Source organism: Miniopterus schreibersii (genome assembly GCF_964146895.1).
Source record: "Miniopterus schreibersii genome assembly, chromosome: X".
NCBI classification, from domain to species: domain Eukaryota; kingdom Metazoa; phylum Chordata; class Mammalia; order Chiroptera; family Miniopteridae; genus Miniopterus; species Miniopterus schreibersii.
Genome location: NC_138104.1, coordinates 87,074,796 through 87,091,584, shown reverse-complemented (window position 1 = coordinate 87,091,584; position 16,789 = coordinate 87,074,796). Strand labels below are relative to the sequence as shown.

Genomic DNA, 16,789 nt, shown 5'->3' with positions numbered 1-16,789 from the left:
AAAGATGGTCAACATTACTAACCACTGGGGAAATGCAAATTATAACCACAATGAGCTAGCATTACACACTTATTATAATGGCTAAAACTAAAAAAATAGAACATCAGATGCTGATGAGGATATGGAGAAACTGGATCACTCCAGCACTGCTGGCAGGAATATAAATAGTACAGCTACTCTGGAAACATTTGGCAGTTTTTACAAAGCTGAGCATGTGCTTATACAGTCCAGCTATTGGACACTTGGGCATTTATCCCAAAGCAATGAAAACTGATGTTTATACAAAACCCTGTACAAAAGTGTTCATACCAGCTTTATTTGGAACAGCAAAACTGGGAATAATCCAGATGCCCTTCAAAGGTGAATGGTTAAACAAACTGATACATCCACACCATGGACTATTACTTTGTAATGAAAAGGAACAGACTTCATACACAGCAGCTTAGGTGAATCTCATGGAAATTATGCTGATTGAAAAAAAAAAAAAGCCAACCTCAAGTGGTCACATACAGTATGATTCTATTTATATAACAGTTATGAAATGACAAAATTAGAGGAATGGAGAAGAAAGGAGCAGTCGCCAGAGGTTAGGGACCGGAGTAGGGTGGGTGGGGTATGTAGATGTGTTTATAAAAAGGCAGCAGGAAAGTTGCGGGTTCTATTCCTGGTCAGGACAGATACCTCGATTGCGGGTTTAATTCCCTGCCCGGGCACGTATTGAAGGCAACTGATCGATGTTTCTCCCTCACATCAGTGTTTCTCCTCTCTCTCTAAAAATCAATAATCAAAAACCATCCTCGGGTAGGGATTAAAAAAAAAAAAAAGCAGTTGGAGGGATCCTTGTGGTGATGGATCTGTCCTGCATCTTGACTCTCATGGATGAAACACAAATGTACGTAAGTGATAATGTTGTATAGAACCAAAAACACATGCATACACATGCATGTACAAGTAAAACTGGAAAAATATGAATCCTATTGGTGGGCTGTATCAATGTTGATGTCCATGGTAATATTATACCATATGAAGCATGCTACCATCAGGGTTAAGGGTACACAGGATCTCTCTGTATTATTGCTTACAACGATATGTGAATTTACAAAGATCTCAAAACGGAAAAGTTAAACAAAAGTAAGCATCCAGGGGTACTTTAGAAGGAGAGAATATCACAGTAAAGCAGATAGGCAACTTCAGATTAAGTGCTATACAATGGGGATGAAACTGTCAGAGCGAGGTTGAAGGTTGGGGAGTAATTCAGGTTTCTCTCCTGTTTACTGTCCTTGGCTCACTGATCCCTTTGGTTGAATTTTCTTTTGGCTGCTTCCAGGATCCCGAGAGCAGTGACCTGAGAGAGGTCATCCTTTAATGCCCTAAGTTTCACTCCGACCTTGTTTCTTCCTTCACTGAGATGGGTTCACCATTCTCTTACTCAATGCTAAAACATATTCCTTAGCATGCATCTTAATTTTCTAAATTTTATTAACAACTTGAAAATATGAAGCTATCTGGGAAATCCAGGTGAAAACAATAAAAAGGCTACCCTCCGGTGTAATTATCACATCACTGCCAATTGCTCCCCACATACACTCACTGGCAGGTTCAATGGATAATTAAGCACTTAAATTTATTTTTGTATCCCAACTGTATAAAAATTATCGGTCAGTTGCCTTCAACCAATTAAATGATACAGAAAAAAATGTAGAATCGCTTGACTAAAGATAAAAGATCAAGATACCAGTCCATAGCTGAATTCCACACAAAATCTGTAGTAGAGCATAGTATCGAGCTATTCAACAGATGAGATGTGAGTAGGGTGTCGTATGGACTTTACAGAGAAGTAGCCTGTGAATGGGCATTTCAGCAAGGCCCTACTGAGAAGCAGATCAACGAAAGCCCTGAAAGCTGGCTGACAGGACAGACTGACTTTCTCGGGCATAGGAAAGTCAAGGTGACACTGCCCTGTAAGCTGTTACATGTCTACCTGTTTCTGCAGCGCAGATGCTTTTCCTTAGGACAGCTAAGTCTCGGGGGGACCCCATGCAAGTCCTCCCTAATTTGGTATGCTGTCGTGAATATGAATATTTCTAATTATCGGGCATTCATATAAAGTTGCCCTACCCATGCAGATATACGCTATCATATTTTCATTTTCATTATACAAAGTAGAAGATGCAGGTTTCTAGGACTTATTGGGGAAGGGAAAATAGCGGTCCCCGGGGAGACTAGGAACCCCAGAACGACAAAGCACCACGATCTACTTTGCACTTGGGGAGCCCTCGTGTGGCAACAGGCATCGATGTCCGGCGTGGATATGCTGAGAGCACAAAATGGGGAAAACATTCCTGTTTTCTGGAACTTAACCGTAGTGAGAATGATAATCGGCCCACACGTTGTTGAAAATTCAGTTATTTAAATGGAGATGATGTGATTTGGGGGAAAGAGGCTTCCGCTGGGAGAGTCAGCGCTGGTAGTTAGGTTGGGCCTTGCCACAAGGATCTTCCTGGAGAAACTTAGAGCTGCAACAGGCACTCAGATACCAGAGCCTCTATCCACTCGCATAGGCCCCCTCGCTCTGTGAGCAGGGAGATGGTCCCCCCATTTCCTTAACCTCACAAAACCCCTCCCAAGATCCAATCTCCATTATGTTCAGCTCTGAATAAAGAGTGAAGTAGGACCCCTAATGTCAAAAAGCTCATAAGCTAATAGCAGGCCACATAATAAAAGCTAATTAAAATTAGATAGGCTCCAGAAATTCCACTTGTGGGCAGGTCACCAAAAGAATTGAAAGCAGGGACTTGACTAGATATTTGTACATTAATGTCCACAGAGGCATCATTCACAACAGCCAAAAGGTGGAAACAACTCAATTGTCTGAGTAGAGATGACTGGATAAACAAAACGTGGTGTATACATACAACAGAATATTTTTCATCCTTACAAAGGAAGGAAATTCTGATATATGCTACAACATTGATGAACCTTGAAAACATTATGCTAAGTGCAGTTAGCCAGACACAGAACGACAAATACTATAGGATTCCATTTATATGAGCTACTTAGAAGAGGCAAGTTTATAGAGAAAGAAGGGAGAATGGAGGTTCCTAGGAGTTAGGGGAGATGAGATTGGGGGGTTATTGTTTAATGGGTAAGAGTTCCCGTTTGGGGTGATGAAAGAGTTCTGGAGATGGATAGTGGTGATGACTGCATACCAGCGAGAATGTACTTAATGCCACTGAATTGTACACTTAAACTGGTTAAAATGGTCAATTTGTAATGTATCTTTTACCACAGTTAAGTAAATAATAAAAAGCCATTGGAACACACACTATCTAAAGAAATGCACATGGATATATGTTCCAATAAAACTTATTTATAACCCCTGGGAAAAAATTAGGCAGGCAACTGTGTTTCATGGAGCCTCAGGAGGGAAAATGAAATTATTGTGGCAGAGTAAACGGAGGAGATGTTCAGTATTGACTGAATCTGTAAGGAAGGAATATTAAGACTGGGAGAAACAAAGGGACAGGTGAGGAAGGCATGTCAAGAAGCGCCCGTATGACTAAAGATATGAAGACAGGGGTAAGGATATTACCTGATTGGGAATTAGAAGCGTTCTCAGGGACAGTGTGACATGGGGTGAAGTTGTTAAACAACCTGGGGAAAGATTCTAAAAAGCCTTTAAAACTCAAGGAGTGCAAGGAGCTAGAAGGAGGCAGGGGTGAGGGACTATGAAGTACAGAAACAACAGGACCAGAGGGTTGAGCAAATCGGGGCTAATTCTTAGAGGCACTGGAAAACACAAAGCAGTGAAGAGCAATTCTAGAGGTCTCCTAAACGAACACAAGGGCGTTTACATTTTTTTCAGGGACAACAAACTTTTTTAACAACCCTCAACTGCAAGAAATCTGCATTTGATAATAACATGCTGCATTTGAATTACAACTTTATAAGTGATGCAGTGATAACCGTATGGCCATTTCTTTTGTCAACCTTCAATAATCAAAAAGAGCATATTATTAGATCTTAGCCTTGTGGACATATTCTGTAGATGGTTACAGCAATGCCATCCAATTTTTGCAACTTTCTATTTTCAATTATATGTTGTTAGTTTGCTTTTTTATTGCCAGCGCTAGTCACTATACCATCAGATCCAATAGGGCACAGACCACCGCTGTTTGGTTGGTGGTCCTTGCGCTAGGTCACAGTGAGCAAATAGCGTGGGTTATAAGTGATGTTTCATTCATATATTCTCTATTTTGTGTGCCTTCGAGGGTTTCTCTTATGACACTGTACTTAGTACCAGTCATCATTCCTTCCTAAAGAAAGGTCCATACTTGATCAAGTTATGTTGCCATCAGTGGGTATTTCGTCATCCTATAGTTGGATTGTAAGACATGCAACCACCATGCCCAGCCAGCATGGCCCAGTGGTTGACTGTTGACCCATGAATCAGGAGATCGGGGTTCAATTCCTGGTCAGGGCACATGCCCAGGTTGTGGGCTCCATCCCTAGTAGGGGGTGTGCAGGAGGCAGCCGATCAATGACTCTGATCGATTGATGTTTCTCTCTCTCTCTCCCTCTCCCTCTCTCTGAAATCAATAAAAACATTTTTTTAAAAAAAGAAATGCAACCATCATCATTTTTTGAGTCGTAAACTATATGCTAAACTTTGTGCCCTTTACTATGTCTGGGTGCATGTATTTATGTATGTGTGTATAATCTCACTTTTGTTCTTTTGAGAAATATTTTATTTCTTTATAGATACGACCACACAAATAGATTATTTTACACAAATGCATGAGTAAGATCTCATACCTGCCTCTCTCCTGTTGCTTTTGAGACAGGTTTTCTTTTCCATTTCGCTTGCTCCATTTCTTCCTCTGGCTTGTTTTATACTGTACCCCAAATGGCACATTATTTAGATTCTATTGACTATTGCTTTTACCAAATGATGGTATCTTTTACTCATTCATTTTAATGGCTGTATAATATCACATAGCTTGGATGTATCAGAGGGTATTCAGTCAGTGTCCTGATAGTGGACATTCAGCTTGTTTCTAGGGTTGCAAAATTTGTTTATTTTGATTTCCACTTTATTCACTGACTAATGGACACCGAGCATTATCCATCCTCAGATTCTGATGCTCCCATTGCTACAACAGCTATTCCCAGGAATGCATCTGCTAGATCAGTGGGGAGATATGTTTTTCATTTTAGTAGGTATTTCTTCATAAAAAGGATTTTGCATTTAATACTTTAACCAGAAATGTGTAAGAGTAGGCTATTCCCTTACCAGTAATGGGTGTTTCTGCTTTTGCATTTTGCCTGTCTGATGAGTAAAAAGATATTACATTGTTAATTTAATTGATTTCCATGATTCCTAGTACATTCAAAATATCTTTTTGTATGACTGACCATTACAATGTCATTTGTGAATTGTCCATTAATATGCTTTCCTCATATTGTTTTCTTTTCCTTCTTAATTTTAAGAACTTTTTGCAACTAACAGCTAACACTTAGAGTCATTATCATGTGCAAGATATAATCAATTTCATATAGTCCAACATAATAGGATTTTTGCATTTATACTCAAAAGTGAGAGTGTCTTATACATTTAATATTTCATTATGTGTTTATTGACTGCTGGCAGTAAGATTATTCTGACATCACAAAAGGAATTGCAGAGTTTTATCTTTTTAAACTATAGGAATTATTTATTCTTTAAAGATTAGGTTAAATTCATATGTGAAGAATCCTGGTATATTTTTCAATGGTAGATCTCTAATAGCTTACCAATGTTTTCTGAAGTAATTACTCTAGTTTAATTTTCTGCTGTTCTTATGTCAATTTTAGTAATTTGCACTGTAGTAGGAAATTATCCATGTCCTGGATTTTTTCAAAATAAATCTTACATAATTGCTTATAGTAGTTTGTTAGTTTCTTCTCTATCTGTGGTTACACATCCTTTCTCATTACTAACCTTCTGAATTTTCCATTTTCTTCAGTTTTCTTTTGTTTTCATTAAAAGAGGTTTCTCTTTTGTTGATGTATTCAAAGAGCCAGCTTTTGAATGTATTCAGCTTATGTTTTTTATTTTTCTATTTTGAATCCAATGTTCATTATTGTTTTTTAATAATGTCTTAAGATACAGACTTAATTCTTTTATTTCTATCTTTTAAAAAAGTCAAGGCTATGATGTTCTCTCTGAACACAGCTTTCAGTCTATCCACATCATCATCACACTAAAAGTATGAGATACTTAGTAGTTTATGTACATTTTACAAGAGGGACGCAGAATCTCAAAGATACACGAAGCTTCCACAAGATTTAAAAGCAGGTCTAGACATGAGGGACAATCCCTTAATTAAATCTAGAGAATTCTTCTTGAAGTGCCTTAATAAGCTCTCTCTAAATTAACAAATATTGCACATCACTATAAGAAATAACAATAATTAATAATCACTAAGACTCAAAGCGGGGGGGGGGGGCAGTATTCTGTCATGCCTGAAGGGGATTGTTCATGGTCTTTACATTACTATTGAATGCCTCTTATTGACAGTCTGGCCCATTTTGATTCTAAATTCTCATATGCGTAGAGTTGCTACAATGCCATATATGTATGTATTTAAATATATCTTTATTGATTTCAGAGAGAGGAAGGGACAGGAAGAGAGAGAGAGAGAGAAACATCAATGGTGAGAGAGTCATTGACCGGCTGCCTCCTGAACGCCCCCTGCTGGGGATGGAGCCCGCAACCCGGGCCTGTGCCCTGACCGGGAGTCGAACCCCGATCTCCTGGATCACATGTCGATGCTCAACCGCTGAGCCACGCCGGGCAGGCTAATGCCATATTTCTTACCATATAGCTATGTGTGTTATATATTTTAAAATCATCACTAGCTCCCCTTAAATAATCATCACTCTGCTGCACAATGTCTTCTCTCTTTTCTTTTACATATTTTTTTCTAATACATGTTCTGAAATTCTATCTTTCAAGGATTCTCGGCCTAATTTCTTAATAACTGTGAAAAGAGAAAACAAGAACTAGAATATGTTAATACCCATGTTAAATGAATAATGATGTCTGTCTAGTAAGCAAATCAAAAGACATTTATATGACATATATGTTAATAAATCAACTCAGGGTGAGAGAAAGTGTGTGTGTGTGTATCAGCGTTGTGACAAGCACTAGATAGCAGGAAATTCAATAGTGAGGTCATTAAGGACAGCCAAAGTTATGCTTTCCTGTTTTGCAGAATGAAAGCATCTGATACCAAATGAATAGGTGTGAAAATTGATGTTGTATGCGAAAATTAAATAGCTGCACTGAATTTTTGCAGAAACAAGTTCACCTACACATGAAGATTGGTTTTAGGAGTTCCTACAAACAGACCTAAGACTTGACTCATGAAGTAATGTTAGATTCTGCCTCAGAGTTTTGTATTATTACCTGTGGAAGATGCTTTATTGAAACGTAATTTGGGAAGATAGAAAATTCTCACCATTTGCCTTGACATAATGGAAACGTACTGTGGCTCCAGCAGAATATTTCAGTGTGAACTGAGGAGAACATCCCTTTAGTCAGGATGAGCAGGATGCAAACATGCACCTAGGAAACCTAATGAACTGCTTTTTGGATTAGTCTATTATTATTGATTTTAATAGGTGTGAGGACACAATTTGAATACAATTCTGTTTCCACCCTAGTACTTAGACTGAAATATCTGATTTTGTACAAAAATACATATTTAGTAATTTATGATTAATATATAAGTATTTCAGAGAGCACTGTTACTTCCTGGTGCTCTGCCTCCTAAATGAGCTTTCTAACTGCTGGACTATAAAGAGCAATTAATTCTCTTCCATTGCTTATTCAAGCGAACAATGTTTGTTTTAGCCCTGTTTTTGTTTTGTTTTGTTTTGCAGAGAGAGAATTCTCTTTTTATTGAGGTAAAATTAACATATCCTTCAAATCTCTGTACGAGACAACTTTAAGTATACAGGGTGTCCCCAAAACTGTATACACACTCTAAGAGCTGAAAGCTCAATTTTGAAAATGAAATATATTTTAATAAACACTGCCTTTATAATTATTCAAAGTGTGTGTATACAGTTTTGGGGACACCCTATATATTACGTAGGGGTTGACACAAATGTATATGCTTTTATAACATTCATTCAAGTCTAGATAGAGCATTTCTAACATGCCAGAAAATTCCCTAGTTCCCCATAAAAAAACTATTCTTTCTTTCCCAGCATTTTTCCTTCCTTCCTTCCTTCCTTCCTTCCTTCCTTCCTTCCTTCCTTCCTTCCTTCCTTCCTTCCTTCCTTCCTTCCTTCCTTCCTCCCTCCCTCCCTCCCTCCCTCCCTCCCTCTTTCTCTCTCTTTCTTTCTTTATCTTTTTCAATGACAGCTAGTCTTCAGTTGGTTATTCAGGTAGATTGTTCTACGTTTTTGTTGTAATTCCAGTTTGGTCCTGGGAGGACGTGAGTGTAACATCCACCTACTCCGCTGCCATCTCAGGTCTCCACATTGGCTGTTCTAAGTTGGATGTTGTAGAAAGTTATAGCTCATTCAATAGAGAACCATCATCTTTCTAATAAATGGTATTTGCTACTTGTTTCTTTTTAGACAACCACTGAGAATGACATTCCAGAGCTACAGGCGCTAATGAAAACACATCCTATATCATTCGGCCAACTAGTAGTAGGTCAGGGCTAGAAGGTTCCTCACATTTGTTTCAAAGGATGTGGCTCTTTGGGATCACGTCAGAATCCAAGATGTATCCTAAGGAGGAGTCACTTTTGTTCCTTTTTTTTTTTTTTTTAATATATCTTTATTGATTTCAGAGAGAGGAAAGGAGAGGGAGAGAGATAGAAACATCAATGATGAGAGAGTCATTGATCGGCTGCCTCCTGCATGCCCCCTGCTGGGGATCGAGCCCGCAGCCCGGGCCTGTGCCCTGAGTGGGAATCGAACCATGATCTCCTAGATCCTAGGCCGACGCTCAACCGCTGAGCCACGCCCGGCCGGGCCACTTTTGTTCCTTAATACGTAGAATGTAATCTGAGAATTTTTTAAATTAGGGAAGGTGTAGGGATAATGGTAAGCCAGCTTTTTACTTATCGGTCTTGGCGTGTGAGTTTAAATAAATGAAAAGTGATACTAACTAAATCTTATATAACTTCATGCAGAAAGCCAAGATTATGAGAGGAACCATAAATATCATCTTCGAAAGTTTGTGTGCATTTCCGTAAGTAGAATCTTAAACAACAACAGGGAAATAACTTGCATTGGAACTTATTATATAAAGATCTGGACTGATACTCAGACCTCATGCACATACTTCCACCTTCTATTTATTTGCTTCTTTCATACCCATACATTTCTTTCTCAGAAATGGCATCTAACTGGAAATTTCTTTCCAACATTCTAGACAAATAGGATTTTCTTTTTAAAAGTAAGTATGTTTTATAGAACATCTGCCATCATGTAGTCAAGCTAAAGAGGTTTCTCCATATTGAAGAAAAACTCCTCAAGTATTTATATAATCCTCCCAAATATAATGCATTTAAAAGACCAGAAATGCAGGAAAAGCAAAGTAGTTTCAGTGCCCTGCAGCAGGTGCTTTTATAACTATGTTTAAGATTTAAATAAAATTTTAAGACTTATGGGCATAAATCATAGCTTTCTTTCATTGAGAGATGCATGTATTGAATCTTTTATTATTAAATGATGAATAGTTCAGTATATACAAGTAAAGGGTGGGCTGCACTGGCCGTTGTGAACTGGCTCTCCACTCACATATTTTCTTTATGCCCTCTCAGATCTCCATATTCCAAAGATTACTTTTTATTTTATGCAAATATAGACATTCACACTGGGAAATACCTTTAAAAAGCACATTTTGACCTAGAATACATTAAAAAAAAAAACTTAGTTCTGGATACTCACTATGGAGATATTATCCTTACCTTCAGTGATTAAGCTTTACATATTTAGTCATTCGTTAAATATTTTTCACCATCCACCATGATATATACCACATATTAAGTGTTGAGGACAGACATAGACTAAGAAAATGGACTGTTTTATCCAATTGTTTGAACTAATGAAATAAGTTAAATTTTCTTTATATTTTAAATGTGTTTATGATCACAATCATACATCACAAGATGATTCTTTTTACTAGAACTGTGTTTTTACTTATACACTGCCTCTTTGACAATAAAGGTTTGAAGCAGTTAATTTAAAAATCCATAACGGTAAAAAATATATAAACATTAAAGGGGTGAAAGAAAATTAAACCAGATATATCAAAATAGAAGTTTTAATGCAGTACTCCTATTAAACATAAAATGCAGAACTAAACTTTTTGACAAAGTGGCTCTTATAACTAAACTAAGCAAAATTTCTTATGTGGAATATTATATACTAGAGGGCATCATTTGAGAGAATGGACACTGCCCTCAATAATAATTCCACAACATAAAATAACATAAAGGATGTATACCTTTTCAATATAATATTACTTAACTTGAATTTTTATGAATATACTTTTTTAATATAAGCATATTTATAAATATCCTATACCTAGCAATATAGAAAGCCAACTTAATGACTACAAGAACCCTATATAGCCACAGCTTTCTAACCTTGAGCTATGTATACTGATTTTAAGAACAAGAAAGTTGGCAATAGCAACAACAACAAATTTTAGGTTACATGACTTACATTCATGATAATAAGAAAAATATTTAAATTATAATGCAGCTTGTAGCCATATTATTATCCGAAAAGATCTCCATGTGTACAAATTATAGGTTAATGGGTACCTCAATTTTAAGTTGAGTATACAAAAAAAACCATACTATTTTCCCTTGAAGCAAGAAATGTGCTGGGGGCCGCAAAAGATAAACAATCACCTTATAAAATGATTTTAAGTGAGAACTAGCTTCATTTTAAGAGTAATAATTTCATATCACATCTAATATGAATTTAAAGATTACAAGATATGCCTTTGTATATGTTTATATTCCATAGAAGAATATTTTGAAATAAGTACACTTAGTACTTATTTCTATTAGTACATTTCACAGGTGGCGAAGTGGAGCCAAAGCCATGGAATCATTTGACAAATATTCTGCAGTTGGTGAGTGACAGGGTTAAAAGGATACACCGCTTTTGGATCCTTGGAATTAATATATATAAGGTACAGACATTACAGGCCCATTCCACGGGCTGAAAATTTAGAGTAAGAAATAATACTTGTCTAACAAATTAACTTAAATTTTGGACTTTATATTCAAACACTGGATTTTATGAGTAATATACGGAAACAGTTTATGTTCGGTCAAAGATGTTATGTTCTGACATACTCCAAAATATATATTATATAGTGATTTAAGTTTCTGAATACTTAAAGGACACATAAAGTACCAGTTTTAAAGAACACTGTAGAATCCTCTTTATCTAAGATCATATGCTGGGAAGAGTGAACACTATATCATTTTGCAGATCAGTGACATTTGACAGCCATTCAATCTCATTCAGTGACAATTTCCAGTGATGAGATTAAGTGAATATTTGAACATAGCTGACATTTGAATTTGCACCCTAGGCTTTTTAAATACTCACTTTGGAGTTGGGGTTTAATAATGTATAACAATGATCTTATTTGCTTGCCGCGATCTCACATTATACATTGAAATTACTTAGTAAAAAAAATCGCCACTTTGTCATAGACAATTGATGAGAGTGTTGTAGTGAACATAATTATGAGATCTACAACTATGTCTGCTAATATTCAATCAGTAAAGTCCTGGCGTATGCCCAGGCTGTATTTCAACACTCAGCAGTGGTGGAGTCCATTCCATGCCTTCGAAACGAGATTGAGTTCCAGCGGTGGACATACAATAGAGTATAAAGATATACACCTGAAGCTCATATAATGTTATTGTTAACCAATCTCACCCCAACAAATTTAATTTTAAAAAGACATTGAGATTCATAAAGTATAAACATGGAAATCTTGGGATGGAAGAAGAGAAGCCAAACTGGGCTGAGCCCATGAGCAGAAAACAGGTAACATAATGCACACGGAGGGCAGTTTAAAACACCACAGACAGTTCAATTTCCCTACCAGATTCTTAATGGCTAAGTTCCTTTACCAGTGGAAAAAAAACATTATTCAACTATACATAAGATGATTAAAAATGAAAATCTTCTGATAGAGGAAACTCACTGTCTAGAACTTAGTTGGGGGGGGGGGTGGAATCTATCAATAAACAGGTTTAAATGACCCAGTAAATGTTTCTTTTCATTTGAGAGAAGATGGGCCTCAATGCCCCGTAAAACTGAATTCAGAATGCCTGGTGAAAGACCACCCACAAACACGAGTGGCGGAGGGTAAGGGACGAGAGAATGGCAATGTGAGAGATGCTTTCAGATTTTCTGCGATTTGCTCTGCAAACTTCAACCAGTGACAAATAAATGAGAGCTGTGGGTGCTCCTGGAGCCCAGGCAGGCCGCCCCAAGACACCCCACAATGGTGGATTGACTATTAAAGTCCCTTCAGAAACTGCCCATGCAAGAATAAAAACCCTGACCTCTCTGTCCCCTGCAAGGAGACACATCTCCCGTGTGACAGGTGCCCTCCCTGACTCTGAGGGCTGAGAGGCCACCTTATTACAAGTGAAAAAAACCCGGGGTGGGAAGCGTATGCAGACAAGGCCTGCACCTCACTGCTCAAGCCCAAACGCTTAGATCCCTCACCCAGTACCCAAACCTGGCTTAGGTTCCTTTCTAATGAGCACTGATTTTCTCTGTCCTGCCAATTTCTCACAAACTTCTTGTTTTGTGTGTTGGTGTTGTTAGTGGTCTAAAAAGCACAAAAATGTGAAAGGTGCCTGGTTTGATGGTTTCTTTAAGCCTCACTTTAGGATCTGAGCATCATCTTATGATTGTCACATGCACACATACTAAATTGGTTTATCTCCTGATAATCTAGTCTTGTGTCTATTTTATGATCTTATTAGTACAGCCGTAAGGACTAAAGAAGGATCGAGGGGCATTCTCCCGCTCCTCGACAATACAATTTATCTTGACCTGGCGCGTGGACAAGCAAAACCATCGGTGCAGCCATCCATCCATCCCACAGACTTCTGTACTATCTTTTGTTTGCTTCTTGAAATCGCAGCCAACTTTATTACAAATGAGCTTTGCTTCAGCAAGTATTGTAATAAAGGTATCGCAGCACTCAAAAGTACTCTCTTCTCAAGAAGTGGTTTTCAAAAATAAATTCTTGATAGCAGGGATAACTTCATGCTAAAGCACCACCACAGAGAATGCAAATCAGAACAGAAACGTGGTGTCAGCATTACAGAGCTGAGCCCGGAATGGCATTTGGGTAAGGCTGGCAAGTTAGAAGTCAGGACTGAGACGAAAGGGAAACTGAGGCCCAGGGTCAAATTAGGTTGCTCGCTGAGAACCGGGGAATGTGGAGGAGACCCTAGGAGGGAAGGAGCAGTCAGAATGAACTTGATCTAAGGAGATTTTGAAACTACTGCAAAGTATCCTTTCAAGAGATAGCTTCTGAGACCCCTTTAACAGCAGGGAGAGCTGATCTTTTCCAGTAATGTTAAAAATTAGGTTTGTGGACAGGTTTGTAGAATTGGGAGGCTCCTCATGGTTTTCTGTTAGCATTGATGCATTTCTTAAAGGTTTGCATGAACTTACCACTGCTTCCACTGTACTCAGAAGCCTTTCTGGAAGGTTTATTTTGTTATGTTTTATGATTTCTTAAGTTGTCTTGGTTACTGATTGAGGTACTCTATATTCTGTTGCATTAATTCTTGTAGTTTATTAAGTAGAGTATAATCCAATTTAATTGATTTTTTATAACCAACATATAGTTCAGTATAGTTGCCCTTTTTGGTTTCTCTTTCTCTTGTGCTTATGTTTAATATTTTCTTTCTGTGTTTAAATTGCCTATACTTGCTTTTCTTCTCTTTCTCCTGATTAAATTTATAAGAGATTAGTCTGTGTTATTACAAATAACTAGCTCTTAAATTTATCTAGTGTCTCTTCTTTCTAACTCATTTATTTCTTCATTTATCTTTTATTTCCTACTTTCCTCAGAGCATTTGTTTCTTTTTGTAACATTTATGGTTCAAAGCTTGAATTAATTTACCTTTTTTAAAAATGAAGATAAAAGCAAAGACAAAACTTGAACCTCTGGGAAAACCTGGGCCATTTCTCATGGGTTTTCTCATGGAACGGTTTTTCCTACACAAATTTGGACTCTTGCTTTCCTGTTCAGTACATTCGAAATTAATCAAATTGAATTTTAAAGAGTGTTATTGACTTCTACTGTTATATTAATATTATCAAAGAGTGCACACTTTAAAAGTTCTTCTTTTAGTATATCTGATCGCATTTTTGTTGCATCCTAATATCGTATCCATTTTTATTTGTGCATATGGCAGGAACATTTTTTATGTAGTTGTTTTCTCCTATGCCTTTAGTAAATCTGTACAGCAGGGCAGAAATTAGCCTGTCTTTGTTTCCTGGCTCTGGTGTCTCCCAGAAACATGGGAAGGAATGTAATGTCACCTGGCTCCAAAATTAGCCAGAAACCACTTCCACTCCCTGCCAACAGGAAGCAGTGGTGTGGTCTCAAAAGCGAATGGCTCCCTGGTATACCCAGCAACGTTGGGCTGTAGCCAACATTAGGGCCCTCGGTGCAGATATTTCCAAGTCCCCATTTGACCAGAAAATAGAGATACCTGGACTACTAGTTACTCTGTTTGCCCCCTCCCAGGTTCTTCACCCCTTCTTTGTATGAGATCACCCGCCTTGCATGGGGTGACCCCATCTCCCGGGATCTCTTACCCTCTAGCTTCTGGTTGAGTTCATTGGCAGAACGTAGATGAATAGATGCAGGCTAAGGTGTCAGTCTTCTCCCAACTCCCCCAGCAGGCCATGATTTGAGGGTAACTTTCCTTTTTAGATGCCTACGGTTGCAGTTGTTATCCAGTGGCCCCCCTCGCAAGGTTAGAGAGCATCCGTTTAAGACAGCAGCTCTCCTTCCCCTCGTCTCTTTAGGTTTAGCAGTAGTAAAGGCTATGAGCTCATGCCAGTCCCTGGGGGCTTCACCATTCACGGTGAATTCTTTTAATGCTGCCCACATTTTTGTAGATATTCTTTTCATTACGGTCTCTTTAACTTTGCCTTTACATAAGCCATCTATTTCACACCAGGACTGTTAATGATACACTTGGCTTCAGGAGATAGACTTGGCCTTGGATGGTGACTATATTAGTGGATACTTCAGTAGACTGAAGATGAAGGACTTTTTCCCAGCCTGAGAGGTACCACTTAGGTCCACTGATTTATGGCCATTCCCTAAGGATAGAGAATAGCATTCCCACGAATGACAAAGATAGAATTTTCTGAATACCTGTTTGAGAGCTCAGATTTGGATTTGGTTCACTTAAATTAAATTATAAACTATTGCTTTTCTTGTCAATCCAACTTTATGGGCAAGGAGGTTTATACGTAATGCACACCTATTTTATAGAATCATCTATTCTTTGGGGTGTCCATAATTAGAAAATTGCTCTTAAATCTACAGTTTATGCTATGCACATTCCCAATTTTCTTTTTTGCTATTAAGTATGTTGTTATCTGACAGTAGTGAATTAAAGGCTCTGAATAAAAATATATTTCCATCAGATTTTTTTCTTGTGGTTTTAGTAATATTTGTATTATGCAGTAAGTTGTATTATGTTTTAATTATTGATTATCACTTTCTTGGATAAAAATGGTATGCTTTTTAAATACTTTTCTTATAAGTTTTTTTTTTCTTATTAATACTTGTATATCTGATTTTTAAATAAAATTTTTATTACCCATTTAATTTATAATAAGCCTTTTACTTTTAGTCATTGTCATTTCATTCAGAACTAAGTTGAAACCCTAATCATGGTGCCTCATGCTTTTGCCCTTCCCAGCCCCACCCTGCTACCTCTCTGATCCCCTTCTCTACTATATTTCTTTCTACACTCAATCCTACCCACGTACTGAGTCCTACTTCCAAGTGGTTTTTTCTTCTCAAGTTCTTTCTACCCCTCTCCCTGGACCATTTTTCTATAGCTAATCCCATGGCTGATTCCCTCACGTCCTTCTAGTCTCTGCGCATGTGATACCTTAAGTAAGATGTATTCCCACACCTCCTATTCTATTTTTTCTTCATTCCCCTAGCTAACACTACATACATTGTATATATTTAATGTCCCCTGGTACGTGACTGTAAACTCCATGACATAAAGGGTTGTGTTTGTTCTGATCACTGACTGCAGTGTTTCCACCACCCAGACTATAACCTGACACATAGTATCCACTCAGTAAATAATGTGCTGAACTTAAATGCACTAACATTGTTCTGTTTAATGCATGGTACTCAGAATCTCCAATCAATGCCTCCTATGGTTCATCCAAATTTGAGAATTGGTGATTTTTAAAAGAAAATTTCAAATAGTCCCATCTACTATGCTGATTTATTCATATGCTGCCCAGGCTCCTTTACCCATCCAATAGAGAACACCCATGACCATCTTTAGGAAAAAAGTCCTGCTCTTGAACATTGTTTTGATTTAACTGCGTATTTATTCTTTACGGTAATATTCAGGGACTAATAAACAGGCCCCTTTGAATATTTTCCATTTCTTTTGTACTTTCTTTTATTATAAAATAATGGAGAAGAAGAAAATGAGACATTTACCTTTGA

The 16,789-nt window shown here is 37.6% G+C and overlaps 1 protein-coding gene across 3 annotated transcripts in view; it reads right to left on the bottom strand.

Moving 5' to 3' along the window:
* Positions 1-16,789, bottom strand: part of DMD (dystrophin) — a gene marked incomplete at its 3' end in the record, with an annotated part of 1,946,774 nt that overhangs the window by 1,466,806 nt on the left and 463,179 nt on the right. The window lies entirely within an intron of this gene.